The following is a 22,031-nucleotide window of genomic DNA, read 5'->3' on the forward strand; positions in this document are numbered from 1 at the left end:
CCATTGGTCTCATCGAACCGCACATCCACTGTTTCAACCACTTTGTAATGAAAGAGATTGAAGACTCTGTAGGAGTGCGAATCCTTTCCATATCCAATCATAAAACCCTCATGTGCTTTTGGTGCAAACTTTGAGGTGTGATGTGGGTCCTTGATCCAACACCTGGCGCCAAATACTCTGAAGTAACTGACATTTGGCTTCTTGCCGGTAAGGAGCTCATAAGATGTCTTGTTCAGAAGCTTGTGAAGATAAACACGATTGATCGTATGGCATGCAGTATCAATGGCTTCAGGCTAGAATTTTCTTGGAGTCTTGTATTCATCTAGCATCGTTCTGGCCATCTCAATGAGTGTTCTGTTCTTGCGTTCGACGACCCCATTCTGTTGTGGCGTGTACGGGGCTGAGAATTCATGTGTGATGCCCAAGATATCAAGATATGTATCAAGGCCAGTGTTCTTGAATTTAGTGCCATTGTCACTTCTGATATGCTTTATCTTGGCGCCATAGTTGTTCATTGCTCGATTGGCGAAACGTCTGAAGACATCCTGCACTTCAGTCTTGTAAAGGATTATGTGCACCCAAGTATATCTAGAATAATCATCAACAATGACAAAGCCATAGAGACAAGCAGTAGTAGTAAGAGTTGAGTAATGAGTGGGACCGAAAAGATCCATGTGAAGCAGTTCGAAGGGTCGAGTAGTGGTCATGATTGTCTTCGAGGGATGTTTGGCCCTCGTCATCTTTCCTGCCTCACAGGCACCACATAAGTGATCTTTCTTGAACTTGACGCCCTCGATGCCTATGACATGCTTCTTCTTTGCCAGGGTGTGGAGGTTCCTCATGCCAGCATGCCCAAGCCTCCGATGCCAGAGCCTGCATTCTGAAGCTTTTGCTAGAAGACATACGGCAAGCTGTGGTCCTGCTAAGAAATCTACCACATACAAGTAGTCTTTTCGATACCCTTCAAATACTAGAGACTTGTCAGATTCCATTAGAACAAGGCAACGATATTTTCCAAATATTACGGTCATGTTTAAATCACAAAGCATTGAGACAGACATTAAGTTGAAGCCAAAGGATTCAACAAGCACGACTTTATCCATGTGTTGATCCCTTGAAATTGCAACTCTACCTAGGCCCAATACCTTACTTTTACCAGTGTCAGCAAATGTGATGTGGCTCTTGTCGGATGGACGTAAGGTTGAGTCCATAAGAAGGCTTCTTTTGCCAGTCATGTGATTTGTACACCCACTATCAATAATCCATTCTGAAGACGCTGGTATCGTACCCTATAGTGCAGTTAGGGGGATAGGCTTCACCAAGAGCATTGTGAAGCAAAAACATTTGATGAACCAGTGGGTTATGAAAGCTTACATCCAGATTAGGACTAATAGGGAGAGTAGCAAGTGATTCGGGAACGAAGTACATAGTAAGACCATTCGGGAATTTGATCTTGCGCCCTACAAGATGTTTAAGGTCCCCAGCAATAGCGTCAGACGATTTTGGTTTTCTGCTGGAGACCTTTCCCTGCAAAAGAGAGTTAAGCTTTCTTAGCCACCCACATCTTCAAGGGTGGCTTAGAAGCAATAAGTCTAAGTGCAGCATCTGAGAACTTTGGCTTTGGAGCCCTAGCAAACAGTCTTGCAGGCGGACAATAGTACTCATAAGAATAAGCAGAATAGTTCTTGGTCTTATGAACATGGCGGTTTGATGAACCGCTCTCATATTCATATGCCTGAGTATGGTTTCCCTACAAAACATTTGCGTTAGTGCAACTCAGGTGAGTCCTCTGTCTGTATGAAGCCTTTGGACCATATGAAGCCTTTGGTCTGAGGTTTGTCTTCTTCATGTGAGGTGTCATGATGACATTCACAGGAAGATTCTCCAGACACCTTTTCGGAACCCAGATTTTCTTCATCGGCGGTCCATTCCTGCAGTTAGTACCAATGTACCTGGCAAACACTTCACCATTCTGATTCTTAAACAGTTTATAGTTTGCATCAAGGGATTCATCAATGATAATGGGGTTAGCACAAGTGAAGCCAGATAGATTGGATGGATCTGCTGAAGGTTTCTTTGCAGCAACCCACGTGGTTTTGGGGTACTGCTCAGGTTTCCAGTAAGAGCCATCAGCATTCATTTTCCTTACGAACCTAACACCCTCTTTCCTCGGGTTTCGGTTCAGAATCTGCTTTTTGAGGACATCACATAGTGTCTGATGCCCTTTAAGACTTTTGTACATCCCTGTTTCAAGCAATGTCTTCAACCTAGCATTCTCATCAGCACTAGCGGTGGTATCCTCAGCAGAGGGGTTAGTTACCACATCAACAGTTGAAGATATTGCAACAGCAGTAGCAGTAGAACATTCAGCAACAGAAGTAGCATTATCACGCTCAATGCATTTAAGACATGGTGGTTCAAATCCTTCCTGAGCGGAACTGATCTGTTTGGCGCGAAGTGACTCGCTTTCCTTTTGAAGATCTTCATGAGCTGCTCTCAATTTCTCAAGATCTTGCTTCCTTTGAAGATAATCATAGGAAAGCTTTTCATGAGTTGTTGAGAGAGTTTCATGACGACTTTCAAGTTCTTGATACATAACGTGAAGATTTTTTATGTCTTCAATTAAGGATTCAGATCGAGTCATTTCAGCACCTAACAGATCATCGCTTCTGTCTAACAGTTTTTGAATATATTCCATAGCTTTCTGTTGTTCAGTTGCAATTTTAGCAAGTGTTTTGTAGCTGGGTTTTGAACCACAATCAGAGTCATCGTCACTAGATGTTTGATAGTGAGTAGTGCGTGGGTTTACCTTGGCACCGCGTGCCATGAAGCAGTAGGTAGAAGCGGAGTAGTCCTTGTCATTTGCATTGGTGTCGGTGATGAAGTCATTGTCTTCAGTGTTGAAGATGGACTTGGCAACGTAAGTTGTAGCCAGACTTGCGACGCCTGAATTGGACTCCTCCTCAGACTCCACCTCCGCCTCCTCAGAAGCAGACTCCTCCTCTGAATCCATTTCCTTGCCAACAAACGCACGTGCCTTGCCAGATGAGCTCTTCTTGTGTGATGAAGACTTTGAGGAAGACTTGGAAGAAGACTTTGATTATTTCTTCTTCTTCTTGTCGTCAGAGTCATATTCCTTGCTCTTCTTCTTCTTTTTGTTCTCATTGTCCCACTGTGGACACTCAGAGATGAAGTGGCCAGGTTTCTTGCACTTGTGACATGTTTTCTTCTTGTAGTCGTGAGTAGAAGCTTCATCATTCCTTGAGCTTGATCGGGAAGACTTTCTGAAACCTTTCTTCTTGGTGAATTTTTGGAACTTCTTCACAAGCATAGCAAGTTCCCTTCCAATGTCTTTAGGATCATCTGAACTGCTGTCAGATTCTTCTTCAGATGAGGAGACAGCTTTTGCCTTCAAGGCACGAGTTCGCCCATAGTTTGGACCGTAGATATCTCTTTTCTCAGAAAGCTGAAACTCATGTGTGTTGAGCCTCTCAAGTATGTCAGATGGATCGAGTGTCTTGAAATCATGATGTTCTTGAATCATCAGGGCTAGGGTGTCAAACGAACTATAAAGTGATCTCAGTAGTGTCTTGACGACTTCATGTTTGGTGATCTCAGTAGCGCCGAGGGCTTGAAGCTCATTTGTGATGTCAGTGAGTCGGTCAAATGTGAGCTGGACATTCTCATTGTCATTTCGCTTGAAGCGGTTGAAGAGGTTGCGAAGGACACTGACTCTCTGATCTCTCTGGGTTGAGACGCCTTCATTGACCTTGGAGAGCCAGTCCCAGACCAGCTTAGATGTTTTCAAAGCACTCACACGGCCATACTGTCCTTTGGTCAGATGACCACAGATGATATTCTTGGCAGTAGAGTCCAGTTGAACGAACTTCTTGACATCAGCAGCAGTGACACCTTCTCCAGCCTTGGGAACGCCGTTCTCGACGACATACCATAGGTCGACATCAATGGCTTCAAGATGCATGCGCATCTTATTCTTCCAGTAGGGATATTCAGTTCCATCGAAGACGGGGCACACAGCAGAGACTTTAATTATCCCTGCAGTCGACATAGCTAAAACTCTAGGTGGTTAAACCGAATCACACAGAACAAGGGAGCACCTTGCTGTGATACCAATTGAAAGTGCGTTATATCGACTAGAGGGGGGGTGAATAGGCGATTTTTATGAAAGTCTTCAAAACGTGGAAGTTATGAAGACAAACGATAGAAATAAACCTATTACCCTGCGGCGGAAGGTAGACTACACTAGGCAAGCCATAGTCGAGTATTCAATAGAGTGAAAGCACAATGACTAATAGCAGCAATGTAGTAAGGATCAGGTAGGAAGATATTGTGAAGCCACACAGAACACGCAGTCACTCAGTGAAGACAAAAGATAGTGCGAACATACAATGACTTCACAAGGAGTAACAGTAAGTAAAGGGAAGGGAAGATGAAACCAGTGACTCGCTGAAGACAATGATTTGTTGGACCAGTTCCAGTTGTTGTGACAACTGTACGTCTGGTTAGGGCGGCTAGGTATTTAAACCTTAGGACACACAGTCCCGGACACACAGTCCTGAACATGCAGCTCAGGACACCCAGTCCTCACCGTATTCCCCTTGAGCTAAGGTCACACAGACCTCGCCCAATCACTCTGGTAAGTCTTCAAGGTAGACTCCCAAACCTTCACAGACTTCGTTCACCGGCAATCCACAATGTCTCTTGGATGCTCAGAACGCGACGCCTAACCGGCTGGAGGATGCACAGTCCTCAAGTGTAATAAGTCTTCAGATCACACAGACAAGAAGACTTAAGTGATGCCTAATTCTCTTTGGCTCTGGGTGGTTAGGTATTTATCCTCGCAAGGAATTCTCTCTCAAAGGCTTCGAGGTGGGTTGCTCTCAAACGACAAAAGCCGTACTCTGAATCTGAGCAGCCAACTGTTTATGGTTGTAGGGGGTGGGCTATTTATAGCCACTTGGCAACCCGACCTGATTTGTCCGAAATGACCCTGGGTCACTAAGGAACTGACACGTGTTCCAATGGTCAGATTTCAAACTCACACGGCAACTTTACTTGGGCTACAAGCAAAGCTGGCTTGTCCGACTCTGGACAAGATTCGCTCTCATAGTCTTCACTCGAAGACATAGGTTTTGGTTAGGCATCACTTCAGTCATTCTGACTGGTTCTCTTGGACCCCACTTAACAGTACGGTGGTTCCTAGACTCAACACAAAAGAAAGAGAACTACGAAAGATCTAAGTCTTCGAGCTCCATAGACTTCATGTGGTGTGATCTCTTGTCATAGTCTTCAATGTGAATATCTTCATATACCACCTTTGACTTCAATGTCTTCATACATTTTTAGGGGTCATCTCTGGTAGGAAAACCGAATCAATGAGGGACTTCTACCTGTGTTATACTGCAATTCCCACAAACACATTAGTCCCTCAACTAGGTTTGTCGTCAATACTCCAAAACCAACTAGGGGTGGCACTAGATGCACTTACAGCCTCGGAAGGAATCCCCTCTTTCGTCCACTTCCATCGGTAATTTACTTGCAGCTATATTTTTATTCACCAACATGATATGTGTTTTGCTTGGAGCGTCTTGTATTATTTGTGTCTTTGTGTCTTAGTATGCCACAATCATCCTTGTTGTACACACCTTTTGAGAGAGCCATACATGAATTAAAATTTTATAGAATACTCTATGTGCTTCACTTATATCTTTTGAGCTAAGTAGTTTTGCTCTATGTTCTTCACTTATATCTTTTGAGCTAAGTAGTTTTGCTCTATCTGCTTCACTTATATCTTTTGAGCTAAGTAGTTTTGCTCTATGTGCTTCACTTATATCTTTTGAGCTAGATAATTTTGCTCTGTGTGCTTCACTTATATCTTTTGTCCGTTATAATTTTGCTCTATGTGCTTCACTTAGATCTTTTAGAGCATGGTGGTGGATTAGTTTTAAAGAAACTATTGATCTCTCATGCTTCACTTAAATTATTTTGAGAGTCTCTTAATAGCATGGTAATTTGCTTAATAATAATATGCTTGGTATTCAAGATTTGTGAAACTTTCTTTTGAGTGTGTTGAATACTAAGAAAAGATTGAAGCATGATAATTGTTTTGAGATATGGAGGTGATAATATTAAAGTCATGCTAGTTGAGTAGTTGTGAATTTAAAGAATACTTGTGTTAAAGTTTGAGATTCCCATAGCATGCACGTATGGTGAACCGTTATGTGATGAAGTCGGAGCATGATTTATTTATTTATTGTATTCCTTATGAGTGGCGGCCGGGGACGAGCGATGGTCTTTTCCTACCAATCTATCCCCCTAGGAGCATGTGCGTAATACTTTGCTTTGATAACTTCTAGATTTTTGCAATAAGTATATGAGTTCTTTATGACTAATGTTGAGTCCATGGATCATACGCACTCTCACCCTTCCACCTTTGCTAGCCTCTCTAATACCGTGCACCTTTTTCCAGTATCATACACCTACCATATACCTTCCTCAAAACAGCCACCATACCTACCTTCTATGGCATTTCCATAGCCATTCTGAGATATATTGCCATGCAACTTTCCACCATCTAGTTCATCATGACACATTCATCATTGCCATATTGCTTAGCATGATCATGTAGTTGACATAGTATTTGTGGCAAAGCCACCGTTCATAATTTTTTTCATACTTGTCACTCTTGATTCATTGCATATCCCGGTACACCGCCGGAGGCATCCATATAGAGTCATACTTTGTTTTAGAATCGAGTTGTAATCATTGAGATGTAAATAAATAAAAGTGTGATGATCATCATTCAATAGAGCATTATCCCCAAAAAACAAAGGCCAAAGAAAAAAAGGAAGGACCAAAAAAAGAAAATAAATATAAAGGGCCAATGCTACTATCCTTTTTTCCACACTTGTGCTTCAAAGTCGCACCATGATATAGGGAGTCTCATATATTGTGCTTCAAAGTAGCACCATGTTCTTCATATAGAGAGTCTCATATGTTGTCACTTTCATATACTAGTGGGAATTTTACATTATAGAACTTGGCTTGTATATTCCAATGATGGGCCTCCTCAAGTGCCCTAGGTCTTCATGAGCAAGCAAGTTGGATGCACACCCACTAGTTTCTTTTGTTGAGGTTTCATACAATTATAGCTCTAGTGCATCCGTTGCATGGCAATCCCTACTCACTCACATTGATATCTATTGATGGGCATCTCCATAGCCCGTTGATACGCCTAGTTGATGTGAGACTATCTTCCCCTCCTTTTTGTCTTCTCCACAACCACCATTCTATTCCACCTATAGTGCTATATCCATGGCTCACGCTCATGTATTGCGTGAAGATTGAAAAAGTTTTGAAAAAGTTAGAGTATGAAACAATTGCTTGGCTTGTCATCGGGGTTGTGCATGATTTAAATACTTTGTGTGGTGAAGATGGAGCATAGCCAGACTATATGATTTTGTAGGGATAACTTTCTTTGGCCATGTTATTTTGAGAAGACATAATTGCTTTGTTAGTATGCTTGAAGTATTATTATTTTTATGTCAATATAAACTTTTGTCTTGAATCTTTCTAATCTGAATATTCATACCACAATTAAGAATATTTGCATTGAAATTATGCCAAGTAGCACTCCGCATCAAAAATTCTCTTTTTATCATTTACCTACTCGAGGACGAGTAGGAATTAAGCTTGGGGATGCCTGATACGTCTCCAACGTATCTATAATTTTTGATTGCTCCATGCTATATTATCTACTGTTCTGGACTATATTGGGCTTTATTTTCCACTTTTATATTATTTTTGGGACTAAGCTATTAACCGGAGGCCCAGCCCAGGATTGCTGTTTTTTGCCTATTTCAGTGTTTCGGAGAAACAGAATATCAAACGGAGTCCAAACGGAATAAAATCTTCGGGAACGTGATTTTCTCACCGAACGTGATCTAGGAGACTTGGGCCCTACTCCAGGGAGTCAAAGAGGAGGTCACGAGGGTGGGGGCTCCCCCCCCCCAAGGGCGTGCCCCCCTGCCTCGTGGGCCCCTCGGTGCTCCACCGACGTACTCCTTCCTCCTATATATACCTACGTACCCCCAAACGATCAGAATAGGAGGCAAAAACCTAATTCCACCGCCGCAACTTTCTGTATCCACGAGATCCCATCTTGGGGCCTGTTCTGGAGCTCCACCGGAAGAGGGCCGTCATCACAGAGGGCTTCTACATCATCCTAGCTCCTCCGATGAAGTGTGAGTAGTTTACCTCAGACCTCCGGGTCCATAGTTAGTAGCTAGATGGCTTCTTCTCTCTCTTTGAATCTCAATACAAAGTTCTCCCCCTCTCTTGTGGAGATCTATTCGATGTAATCTTCTTTTTGCGGTGTGTTTGTTGAGACCGATGAATTGTGGGTTTATGATCAAGTCTATCTATGAATAATATTTGAATCTTCTCTGAATTCTTTTATGTATGATTGGTTATCTTTGCAAGTCTCTTCGAATTATCTGTTTGGTTTGGCCAACTAGATTGGTAGTTCTTGCCATGGGATAAGTGCTTAGCTTTGGGTTCGATCTTGCGGTGTCCTTACCCAGCGATAGAAGGGGCAGCAAGGAACGTATTGTATCATTGCCATCAAGGATAACAAGATGGGGTTTATTTCATATTGCATGAATTTATCTCTCTACATCGTGTCATCTTGCTTAAGGCGTTACTCTGTTTTTAACTTAATACTCTAGATGCATGATGGATAGCGGTCGATGAGTGGAGTAATAGTAGTAGATGCAGAATCATTTCGGTCTACTTGTCACGGACATGATGCCTATATACATGATCATGCCTAGATATTCTCATAACTATGCTCAATTTTGTCAATTGCTCAACAGTAATTTGTTCACCCACCGTAGAATACTTATGCTCTTGAGAGAAGCCACTAGTGAAACCTATGGCCCCCGGGTCTATTCTCATCATATCAATCTCCATCACTTTAATCTTGCGTTGCTTTTTACTTTGCTTTTAATTTTTACTTTGTCTCTTTATACCAAAAATACCAAAAATATTATGTCTATCAGATCTCACTCTCGTATGTGACCGTGAAGGGATTGACAACCCCTAATCGCGTTGGTTGCGAGTAGCTATCGTTTTGTGCAGGTACGAGGGACTTGAGCGTGGCCTCCTACTGGATTGATACCTTGGTTCTCAAAAACTGAGGGAAATACTTACGCTACTCTGCTGCATCATCCCTTCCTCTTCGGGGAAAACCAACGCAAGCTCAAGATGTAGCACTATCATGTATGCAATGTTGTGTACCAAACCTGATGTGTGCCTTGATATAAGTTTAGCATGGAGGTACCAAAGTAATCCACGAGTGGATCACTGGACAACGGTCAAGAAAATCCTGAAATACCTGAAAAGGACTAAGGATATGTTTTCTCGTTTATGGAGGTGCAAAGAGCTTGTCGTAAATGGTTAAGTCGATGCAAGCTTTGACACTGATCCAGATGACTCAAAGTCGCAAACCGGATACGTATTTATATTGAATGGTGGAGCTGTAAGTTGGTGGAGTTCCAAGCAAAGCGTCGTGGCGGGATCTACGTGTGAATTGGAGTACATAGCTGCTTCGGAAGCAGCAAATGAAGGAGTCTGGATGAAGGAGTTCATATCCGATCTAGGTGTAATACCTAGTGCATCGGGTCCAATGAAAATCTTTTGTGACAATACTGGAGCTATTGCCTTAGCGAAGGAATCCATATTTCACAAGAGAACCAAACAAATCAAGAGACACTTTAATTCCATCCGCGATCTAGTCAAGGAGGGAGACATAGAGATTTGCAAGATACATACGGATCTAAATGTTGCACACCCTTGACTAAGCCTCTTCCATGAGCAAAACATGATCAGCACCCGGGCTCCATGGGTGTTAGAATCATTACTATGTAATCTAGATTATTGACTCTAGTGCAAGTCGGAGACTGAAGGAAATATGCCCTAGAGACAATAATAAAGTCATTATTTATACTTCCTTATATCATGATAAATGTTTATTATTCATGCTAGAATTGTATTAACCGGAAACTTAGTACATGTGTGAATACATAGACCAAACAGAGTGTCCCTAGTATGCCTCTACTTGACTAGCTCATTAATCAAAGATGGTTAAGTTTCCTGACCATAGACATGTGTTGTCATTTGATGAACGGGATCACATCATTAGAGAATGATGTGATGGACAATACCCATCCGTTAGCTTAATGATCGTTAAGTTTTATTCCTATTGCTTTCTTCATGACTTATACATATTCCTCTGACTATGAGATTATGCAACTCCGAATACCGGAGGAACACCTTGTGTGCTATCAAACGTCACAGCATAACTGGGTGATTATAAAGATGCTCTACAGGTGTCTCCGAAGGTGTTTGTTGGGTTGGCATAGATCAAGATTAGGATTTGTCACTTCGAGTATCAGAGAGGTATCTCTGGGCCCTCTCAGTGATGCACATCACTATAAGCCTTGCAAGCAATGTGACTAACGAGTTAGTTGCGGGATGATGTATTACGGAACGAGTAAAGAGACTTGCCGGTAACGAGATTGAACTAGGTATGATGATACCGACGATCAAATCTCGGGCAAGTAACATACCAATGACAAAGGGAATAACGTATGTTGTTATTGCGGTTTAACCGATAAAGATCTTCGTAGAATATGTAGGAACCAATATGAGCATCTAGGTTCCATAATTGGTTATTGACCGGAGATGTGTCTCGATCATGTCTACATAGTTCTCGAACCCATAGGGTCCGCACGCTTAACGTTCGATGACGATTTGTATTATGAGTTATGTGTTTTGGTGACCGAAGTTTGTTCGGAGTCCCGGATGAGATCACAGACATGATGAGGAGGCTCGAAATGGTCAAGAGGTAAAGATTCATATATTGGAAGGTAGTGTTCGGACATTGAAATGGTTCCGAGTGATTCGGACATTTTACCGGAGTACTGAGGGGTTACCGGAACTCCCCCGGGGGAATTAATGGGCCTACATGGGCCTTAGTGGAGAGAGAGGAGGGCTGCAAGGGGTGTCCCCCCCCCCATGGCAGTCCAAATTTGACTAGGGGAGGGGGCAGCGCCCACCTTTCCCTCTCCCTCTCCCTCTCCTTCCTTTTTCCCTCCGGTGAAGAAAGGAAAAGGGGGAGGCGAATCCTACTAGGACTAGGAGTCCTAGTAGGACTCCCCCCAAGGCGCGCGCCTCCTGGCCGGCCGCCTCCTCCTTCCCTCCTTTATATATCGGGGTAGGGGGCACCCCATAGCGCATCAATTGTTCTCTTAGTCATGTGCGGTGCCCCCTCCATAGTGTACTCCTCCGTTTAGAGTGTCGTAGTGCTTAGGCGAAGCCCTGCGCAGATCACATCACCATCACCATGACCACGCCGTTGTGCTGAAAGAACTCTCCCTCGACCCTCTGCTGGATCAACAGTTCGAGGGACGTCATCGAGCTAAACGTCTGCTGAACTCGGAGGTGCCGTACATTCGGTACATGATCGGTTGGATTGCGAAGACGTTCAACTACATCAACCGCGTTAACCTAACGCTTCCGCTTTTGGTCTACGAGGGTACGTGGACACACTCTCCCCCTCTCGTTGCTATGCATCTCCTAGATAGATCTTGTGTGATCGTAGGAAATTTTTTGGAATTGCATGCTACGTTCCCCAACAAAGTCGTCTTTGGCCACATGGGAAGGAAGAGGAAGAGGGAAGGAGTAGGAATAAGAAGATGAATATGATGATTTTCATGTGGTTCGTGCATAAAGGAGTGATTCTTACAAAGAATAATTTGGCAAACCATATATGGAAAGCTAGTAAACTGTGTTGTTTCTGAGACCAAGAGGAAACAATTCAACACTTATTTTTTAATTGCCCACTTGCCAAACTTCTGTGGGTAACAATACATGTGTCTTTTAATGTACCTCTACTTCTATATCAAATAAGTTTGATAATTGGTTATGTGGGATAGAGTCCAATATGGTGGCACGAATCCGTGCGAGAGTTTGTGCATTACTTTGATCTATATGGATTGTCGAAACGATTGCTTAAAAGAACGGAAATTCAAAAAGTTAGTAGGTCATATACATAGCGTCTCGACAGATCTGTGCAGGGTCATTACTACACCATATAGAATCAAAGGAGCTCATGGTTTCGGGTGCAACTGATGGGAGATGGTACCACGGAATATACACGGCCGGTTTAGATGGCGGTCCAATAATAGGTTATATGTTATGCACTTTTTCCTATTTATGCTGGTTGTGGCACTTCATCATATATTTTCTCTTCTTTTGTACCTGAGCTGCTCATGATACTTTAATACTTGGTTTGTTTTAACAAATGGTTGTGTGCATCTCCCGATGCAGACACCGGGTAATCCTCGTTTTCAAAACAAAAGTGGGGTCAAGTTTGTTTGGGAGATCAGCTAGATGGGCAAAATTTTAATTTCCTAAAAAGATGAGAAATTAAAGGATAAGGAATATGATTGGGAATTAAGTTACAGGTGATCGACTAAACATGCTCCAAGTTTACATCCTCGGGGGGGGGGTGCTACGTCTTGAGCTTGCGTTGGTTTTCCCCGAAGAGGAAGGGATGATGCAGCAGAGTAACGTAAGTATTTCCCTCAGTTTTTGAGAACCAAGGTATCAATCCAGTAGGAGGCCACGCTCAAGTCCCTCGTACATGCACAAAACGATAGCTACTCGCAACCAACGCGATTAGGGGTTGTCAATCCCTTCATGGTCACTTACGAGAGTGAGATCTGATAGATATAATATTTTTGGTATTTTTGGTATAAAGATGCAAAGTAAAAAGTAAAAGCAAAGTAAAAAAGCAAAGCAAGATTAAAGTGATGGAGATTGATATGATGAGAATAGACCCGGGGGCCATAGGTTTCACTAGTGGCTTCTCTCAAGAGCATAAGTATTCTACGATGGGTGAACAAATTACTGTTGAGCAATTGACAGAATTGAGCATAGTTATGAGAATATCTAGGCATGATCATGTATATAGGCATCACGTCCGTGACAAGTAGACCGAAACGATTCTGCATCTACTACTATTACTCCACTCATCAACCGCTATCCAGCATGCATCTAGAGTATTAAGTTAAAAACAGAGTAACGCCTTAAGCAAGATGACATGATGTAGAGAGATAAATTCATGCAATATGAAATAAACCCCATCTTGTTATCCTCGATGGCAACGATGCAATACGTGCCTTGCTGCCCCTTCTGTCACTGGGTAAGGACACCGCAAGATCGAACCCATAGCTAAGCACTTCTCCCATGGCAAGAACTACCAATCTAGTTGGCCAAACCAAACGGATAATTCAAAGAGACTTGCAAAGATAACCAATCATACATAAAAGAATTCAGAGAAGATTCAAATATTATTCATAGATAGACTTGATCATAAACCCACAATTCATCGGTCTCAACAAACACACCACAAAAACAAGATTACATCGAATAGATCTCCACAAGAGAGGGGGAGAACTTTGTATTGAGATTCAAAGAGAGATAAGAAGCCATCTAGCTACTAACTATGGACCCGAAGGTCTGAGGTAAACTACTCACACTTCATTGGAGGGGCTAGGATGATGTAGAAGCCCTCCATGATGACGGCCCTCTTCCGCCGGAGCTCCGGAACAGGCCCCAAGATGGGATCTCGTGGATATAGAAAGTTGCGGCGGTGGAATTAGGTTTTTGGCTCCTGTTCTGATTGTTTGGGGGTACGTAGGTATATATAGGAGGAAGGAGTACATCGGTGGAGCACCGAGGGGCCCACAAGGCAGGGGGCACGCCCTAGGGGGGGCGCCCCCCATCCTCGTGACCGCCTCTTTTGCTCCTTGGAGCAGGGTCCAAGTCTCCTGGATCACGTTCGGTGAGAAAATCACGTTCCCGAAGATTTTATTCCGTTTGGACTCGGTTTGATATTCTGTTTCTTCGAAACACTGAAATAGGCAAAAAAACAGCAATTCTGGGCTGGGCCTTCGGTTAATAGGTTAGTCCCAAAAATAATATAAAAGTGGAAAATAAAGCCCAATATAGTCCAAAATAGTAGATAATATAGCATGGAGCAATCAAAAATTATAGATACGTTGGAGACGTATTAGGGGGGCATGTGTAATGTGAACTAATCTTTGAAGGGAATCAGACTGATAGCTTTCACATTCTACATCCATGTAATTCAGATGTCCATATCTTGTACTATCGATCGGTGTGTGCTAGCATTAACTCCTTTTCAGTATATAGTTCTATTGCATGGAAATCAAGAAAATATACTACTTCTCATGGAATATTAAACTAGGGCATTTGCTTTGAAATGTTATTTCTTTAAACTTTGTTTGAATAAAGATTACCTTATGCTACATGAGTTTGTGCACTTAAATTCATCCCATGATTTTCGTGGGAAGACAAAACCCCTTGTATTTTCCTTACATTGTTTTTCTTTGATTTAATTCCAAAATTTACCCCTAAGTTTCACATTTTTTGCATGATTTACTCCACTTTATATAAATTCCTCTATTTTACTTCATTTCACCAATCAATTGCCATTTTACCCCTTCTAAGTTTTTTTGGGTTTAGACAAGGTGGACCCAAGTATTAGTTCTTATGTGGAGATATTTTTTTTCACAAACATGAGGTGTTCTGATTTTTTTTTATTTATCAACATACATAAGTTGTGAGTTTGTAGGCTCTCATTTTTTGATAAACAGTTGCATGCACAAATGCGTGTTCATGAGAATTTGATCACTTCACTTCTCATGTCATTTGCACCTTTTTGTGGACATTAATGCATGTTTAGTTTAGGTTGATGTAGGACTAACGAAAACCACAACTATTTTGTTCATGTTAACTACTGCTGATTTCGGTCTGAGTCTAAATGGAAATATTATAATCGTGCATTAACTGAGTTTTAAATTCAGCATGTCGCAATTTCTTTTAACAATAATCCACTACTAGAACTACTAATTAATCAACCCTTGCAAAATTACGAAATAACTAGATTGAGATCATTCATCTGCATAAAGAGTAGGTATTTAATCTCAGATTGATAGCGGGAGGAGGTAGAACACGAGTTTTTAGCAAGTCCAAGATTGTCTAACAATGCTAGCTGGATCAATTATTTTGTCAGCACCAAGTGTATAAACAGTGACGAAGATTGATTTTGAAGGGGTAGCTTATCTTTTTTTGTTCCTTCCAAAGTTCCTAGGAAATGAGGATTACAAAACGCACTACCTTTTAATAGGGTGATGAGATTATATAGTTGAAGGTCAGGTAAAACATCATTAGGGAGTAGTCCGCATGCGGAACGTGTAATCTTGTACTAGTGCCGCTTGTACTTTATTCTACTCTTCTACCAATGAAAGATACGCATACATCAGTATGTATTATTTCCAATAAATCTATTGCTCGTTCCATTGTTCCAGAGAACAGAGTCTTAGTTATCTTGCCCATGAGTCATGGTTCACAAGCATCAAGTAATTCATAATCAAGTGAGTCCAAAAGTCCATCAGCATGGAGTTTCTTCATGCGCTTTACACCAATATGACCCAAATGGCAGTGCCACAAATAAGTTGCACTATCATTATTAAACTTATATCTTTTGGCTTCAATACTATGAATATGTGTATCACTACTATCAAGATTTAGTAAAAATAGACCACTCATCAAGGGTGCATGACCATAAAAGATATTACTCATATAAATAGAACAACCATTATTCTCTGATTTAAATGAATAACCATCTCACATCAAACAAGATTCAGATATAATGTTCATGGTTAATGCTGGCACCAAATAACAATTATTCAGGTCTAAAACTAATCCCGAAGGTAGATGTAGAGGTAGCGTGCCCACGGCGATCACATCGACTTTGGAACCATTTCCCACGCGCATCGTCACCTCGTCCTTAGCCAATCTTCGCTTAATCTGTAGCCCCTGTTGCGAGTTGTAAATATTAGCAACAGAACCAGTATCAAATACCCAGGCGCTACTGCAAGCATTAGTAAGGTACACATCAATAACATGTATATCAAATATACCTTTCACTTTGCCATCTTTCTTATCCGCCAAATACTTGGGGCAATTCCGCTTCTAGTGACCAGTCTTTTTGCAGCAGAAGCACTCAGTCTCAGGCTTAGGTCCAAACTTGGGCTTCTTCACTTGAGCAGCAACTTTCTTGCTGTTCTTCTTGAAGTTCCCCTTCTTCCCTTTGCCCTTCTTGAAACTGGTGGTCTTGTTGACCATCAACACTTGGTGCTCCTTCTTGATTTCTACCTCCGCAGCCTTTAGCATTGCGAAGAGCTCGGGAATTGTCTTATCCATCCCTTGCATATTATAGTTCATCACGAAGCTCTTGTAGCTTGATGGCAGTGATTGAAGAACTCTGTCAATGACACTATCATCAGGAAGATTAACTCCTAGCTGAGTCAAGTGGTTGTGGTACCCAAACATTCTGAGTATATGTTCACTGACAGAATTATTCTCCTCCATTTTGCAGTTGTAGAACTTATTGGAGACTTCATATCTCTCAATCCAGGCATTTTCTTGAAATATTAAGTTCAACTCCTGGAACATCTCATATGCTCCATGATGTTCAAAACGTCATTGAAGTCCCGGTTCTAAGCCGTAAAGCATGGCACGCTGAACTATCGAGTAGTCATCAGCTTTGCTTTGTCAGATGTTCTTAACATCGTCAGCAGCATCTGCAGCAGGCTTGTCACCCAGCGGTGCTTCCAGGACGTAATTCTTCTATGCAACAATGAGGATAATCCTTAAGTTACGGACCCAGTCCGTGTAATTGCTACCATCATGTTTCAACTTAGCTTTCTCTAGGAACGCATTAAAATTCAACGGAACAACAACACGGGCAATTTGTCTACAACAACATAGACATGCAAAATACTATGAGGTACTAAGTTCATGATAAATTAAAGTTCAATTTAATCATATTACTTAAGAACTCCCACTTAGATAGACATCCCTCTAATAATCTAAGTGATCACGTGATCCATATCAACTAAATCATGTCCGATCATCACATGAGATGAAGTAGTGTTCAATGGTGAACATCACTATGTTGATCATATCTACTATATGATTCACGCTCGACCTTTCGGTCTCAGTGTTCCGAGGCCATATCTGCATATGCTAAGCTCATCAAGTTTAACCTGAGTATTCTGCTTGTGCAAAAATGGCTTGCACTCGTTGTATGTGAACGTAGAGCTTATCACACCCGATCGTCATGTGGTGTCTCAGCATGACGAACTGTAGCAACGGTGCATACTCAGGGAGAACACTTGTACCTTGAAATTTAGTGAGAGATCATCTTATAATGCTACCGCCGTACTAAGCAAAATAAGATGCACAAAGGATAAACATCACATGCAATCAAATAAGTGATATGATATGGCCATCATCATCTTGTGGCTTTTGATCTCCATCTCCAAAGCACCGTCATGATCACCACCGTCACCATCTTGACACCTTGATCTCCATCGAAGCATCGTTATCGTCTTGCCAACTATTGCTTCTACGACTATCGCTACCGCTTAGTGATAAAGTAAAGCAATTACATGGCGATTGCATTTCATACAATAAAGCGACAACCATATGGCTCCTACCAGTTGCCGATAACATTTTTACAAAACATGATCATCTCATACAACAATTTATATAATCATGTCTTGACCATATCACATCACAACATGCCTTGCAAAAACAAGTTAGACGTCCTGTACTTTGTTGTTGCAAGTTTTACGTGGCTGCTACGGGCTTCTAGCAAGAACCGTTCTTACCTACGCATCAAACCACAACATAGTATAGTGATTGCTTTTTGATCTTCAGAAAGAACCCTGTTCATTGAAACCGATTCAACTAAAGTTGGAGAAACAGACACCCACTAGCCACCTGTGTGTGAAGCACGTCGGTAGAACCAGTCTCGCGTAAGCGTACGCATAATGTTGGTTTGAGCCGCTTCATCCAATAATACTGCTAAATCAAGAATCAACTAGTGACGGCAAGCAATATGTATATGCCCACGCCCACAATTCCTTTGTGCTCTACTCGTGCATATAACATCTACGCATAGACCTGGCTCTGATGCCACTGTTGGGGAACGCAGTACTTTCAAAAAAATGCATACGCACACGCAAGATCCATCTAGGTGATGCATAGCAACGAGAGGGGGAGAGTATGTCTACGTACCCTTGTAGACCGAAAGCGGAAGCGTCATGAAACGCGGTTGATGTAGTCGAACGTCTTCGCTATCTAACCGATCAAGTACCGAACGCACAACACGTCCGGGATCTACACACGTTCAGCTCGGTGACGTCCCTCGTACTCTTGATCCAGTTGAGGCCGAGGGAGAGTTTCGTCAGCACGACGGCGTGATGACGGTGATGATGAAGTTACCGACGCAGGGCTTCGTCTAAGCACTACAACGATATGACCGAGGTGGAATTCTGTGGAGGGGGCACCGCACACGGCTAAACAATCAACTTGTGTGTCTATGGGGTGCCCCCCTCCCCCGTATATAAAGGGGTGGAGGAGGGGGTCGGCCAGCCACCTTGGGCGTGCCCCCAAGGGGGGGATCCTACTCCTACTAGGAGTAGGTTACCCCCTTTCCTAGTCCTAATAGGAGGTGGAAGGAAGGGAGAGAGGGGAGGAAGGAAAGGGGGCCAGCCCCCTCCCAATTCGGATTGGGCTTGGGGGCGCCGCTCCTCTTGGCCTTCTCCTCTCTCTTCCACTAAAGCCCATGTAGGCCCATTAAGCCCTTGGGGGGTTCCGGTAACCTCCTGGTACTCCGATAAATGCCTGAACTCATCTTCTTGTCTCGACCATTTCGAGACTCCTCGTCATGTCCGTGAGCACATCCGGGACTCTGAACTACCTTCGGTACATCAAAACACATAAACTCATAATACCGATCGTCATCGAACGTTAAGCGTGCGGACCCTACGGGTTCGAGAACTATGTAGACATGATCGAGACTCATCTCCGGTCAATAACCAATAGAGAAACCTAGATGCTGATATTGGTTCCTACATATTCTACGAAGATCTTTATCGGTCAAACTGCATTACAACATACGTTTTTCCCGAGATTCGATCGTCAGTATCTCAATACCTAGTTCAATCTCGTTATCGGCAAGTCTCTTTACTCGTTCCGTAATGCATCATCCCGCAACTAACTCATTAGTCACATTGCTTGCAAGGCTTATAGTGATGTGCATTACCGAGAGGGCCCAGAGATACCTCTCCGATACACGGAGTGACAAATCCTAATCTCGATCTATGCCAACTCAACAAACACCATCGGAGACACCTGTAGAGCATCTTTACAGTCACTCAGTTATGTTGTGACGTTTGATAGCACACTAAGTGTTCCTCCGGTATTCGGGAGTTGCACAAAATATCATAGTCATAGGAACATGTATAAGTTATGAAGAAAGCAATAGCAATAAACTAAACGATCATAATGCTAAGCTAACGGATGGGTCAAGTCAATCACATCATTCTCTAATGATGTGATCCCGTTCATCAAATGACAACTCATGTCTATGGTTAGGAAACTTAACCATCTTTGATTAACGAGCTAGTCAAGTAGAGGCATACTAGTGACACTCTGTTTGTCTATGTATTCACACATGTACTAAGTTTCCAGTTAATACAATTCTAGCATGAATAATAAACATTTACCATGATATAAAGAAATATAAATAAAAACTTTATTATTGCCTCTAGGGCATATTTCCTTCACTTAGGCTAGTCATAGTGGGAGTAACTTGGCAAGTAACATAGCGTAGTCCAAGACAAGTTTGCTTATGTGGCATGCATTTAATGAGGAGAGATGTGTTTAGAGTAACATAATATGTTACTGTAACATAGCATTTTCCAAGAAAAGATGAGTCTACAAGCTAATAAATGAAGCCATCTATGACACTACTACTATATTACTTTGCACTATGAAGGTAGTAACTTAGACTAGTGTCATATGCATAACACTTGTATAAGTTACTCCCAAAATTGCATTGGAGCACACGGCGACCACGCCCACTGGAATCTGCCCCATTCATTTGCCTCGGGATCCACACAGCTATATTAGATAGTCTGTATTAGGAGATTTTGAACCATCTATCTCATATAATATAGGCTTGTATTGGATGTTTTTTCAGACTAACGTTGTCAATGAGCACGGACCTCAACCACCAACGCCCAACTACCTAATCAATGCGCCCATGCCCCTCCCTCCTTTCATGAAGCCATCTTCCCCTGGACGCCCTTTCTTCTCCACCATAAGTGACACTGCACATGTTCTTCTTCCTCTCTCTACTTTTCCCTCTTCTCTTTTTGCTCCTAGTCTCCTCCTTCAACAATGTGGACGTGGGATAAAAGCCAGGAGGAACAAGGAACACTATGCCGCCGACGGGGAACAACATTGAGGACGAACGAGGTAGTCACCCGAGCTTGCCGCGCACCATGTGGACACGGCCAATGACACGACGTCTGCCCTAGCCGTTGAGTCTTGCATCCCGCGACCAGTGAGAAATGTGTGAGAAGAAAGCCAGTGTAAGATTATCCGTTGATGATGAGAAAATTGATGCAGTCGCTATTCTAGCTTATCGTGACCTATGCGACAGCGGTCAGTGACACCATATCTTCCCAGGCCGTCGGCACCATGGCCTTCAATCCTACAGCCAGTGGTACTGCATCTAGCATGAAGCTGGCCGCTTCCTACGTCGTCCTCCTTGTTGAGGTCGTGGGCTTCATGCTTTTGGCCGTCGTCCTTGACATGTGCTTTGTGCATGGTTGACGTTCGTCGACCTGTTCCCACTTAATTGCCGCGAACTTATTCCACTCCATCTTAGCCTGAGCTTCCTCGCATGTGCCATGAGCCCATGGCAGAGTTGTGGGGCCAAAATAAATGTGATTCATTGTTCCTACGTTGTATGCTTCTCGTATTGTTTGGAATCAAAGTAAACTACGTTAAGTACATCCATCCCGAGACAATACAATAGACGTGCAGATTTCAGAGGGCTGCGTCGCCGAATGCTCCTAGTCCACTTCTAAGTTACTCGCCACTATGACCAGCCTTAGGGAGTAGTCCGCATGTGAAACGTGTAATCGTGTACTAACACCGAGACCTTGTACTTTGTTCTACTCTTCTACCAATGAAAGATACGTGAACTTTGCGTATTCGCAAAATAAAGAAGGTCATGGAAAGAGGTCAAGGGAACATGATGGACCCTTGGTATAAAAAGTTGACCAAATTTCATTCGTTTTGGTGGGGCCCTCACTACTTTTCTAGATGGACTGATCGACCATGATGGACCAGATTCAGATCATTGGTTCCGTTGCACAAGCTTAGCGAAATAATGAGTTTGTGCACATCTGTCCATCACCTCATGTTTCCACGTTAATTTCAAAACCGCCAAGATTATGTGTTGACTTCGCGTCAACGAGATTATTCCACATCCAACATTCGCGAATCACACTTTCCCGTTGCACATCAGCGTTAGCAGGGTAAAACGGCATTTTCGCGACATCAGTACTGCCCTAGCTACGGCCCTAGTGACAACGAGGCAGGAATAATCATTCCGGCAGTTCTGAGCACCACGCTCATTCAACATTCTCTCTCGATCAGCCTCTGGAGACCGCTTCGAAGCCTGCAATGAATCCATCCGGATAAGTGCTCTGCCAGTCTACCTCTGATAAGTGCTCTAAGTTAAATCAAATCCAATAATGCCGGTTCAGTTAACCCTTGTGCTACTAGTCTCCTCCTGTAGGAGTGCATATCAGGTGATACCGTGTGTGGTATGATCCCCTGATCCGATAGCTTGTGGGCCGTTTGATCTGGACTCGAGGCACAGGATGGAGCAGGCTCAGTTCGCATTGCCATTTACCAAAAAACACCCTGGGTTATTCCGTGATTCAGCCGAAGTGCATGCCGCTCTGCTCTGTTTTCCTCTCCTTCAATAC

The sequence above is a fragment of the Triticum aestivum genome, chromosome 2A (assembly GCF_018294505.1).
Source record: "Triticum aestivum cultivar Chinese Spring chromosome 2A, IWGSC CS RefSeq v2.1, whole genome shotgun sequence".
NCBI lineage: Eukaryota > Viridiplantae > Streptophyta > Magnoliopsida > Poales > Poaceae > Triticum > Triticum aestivum.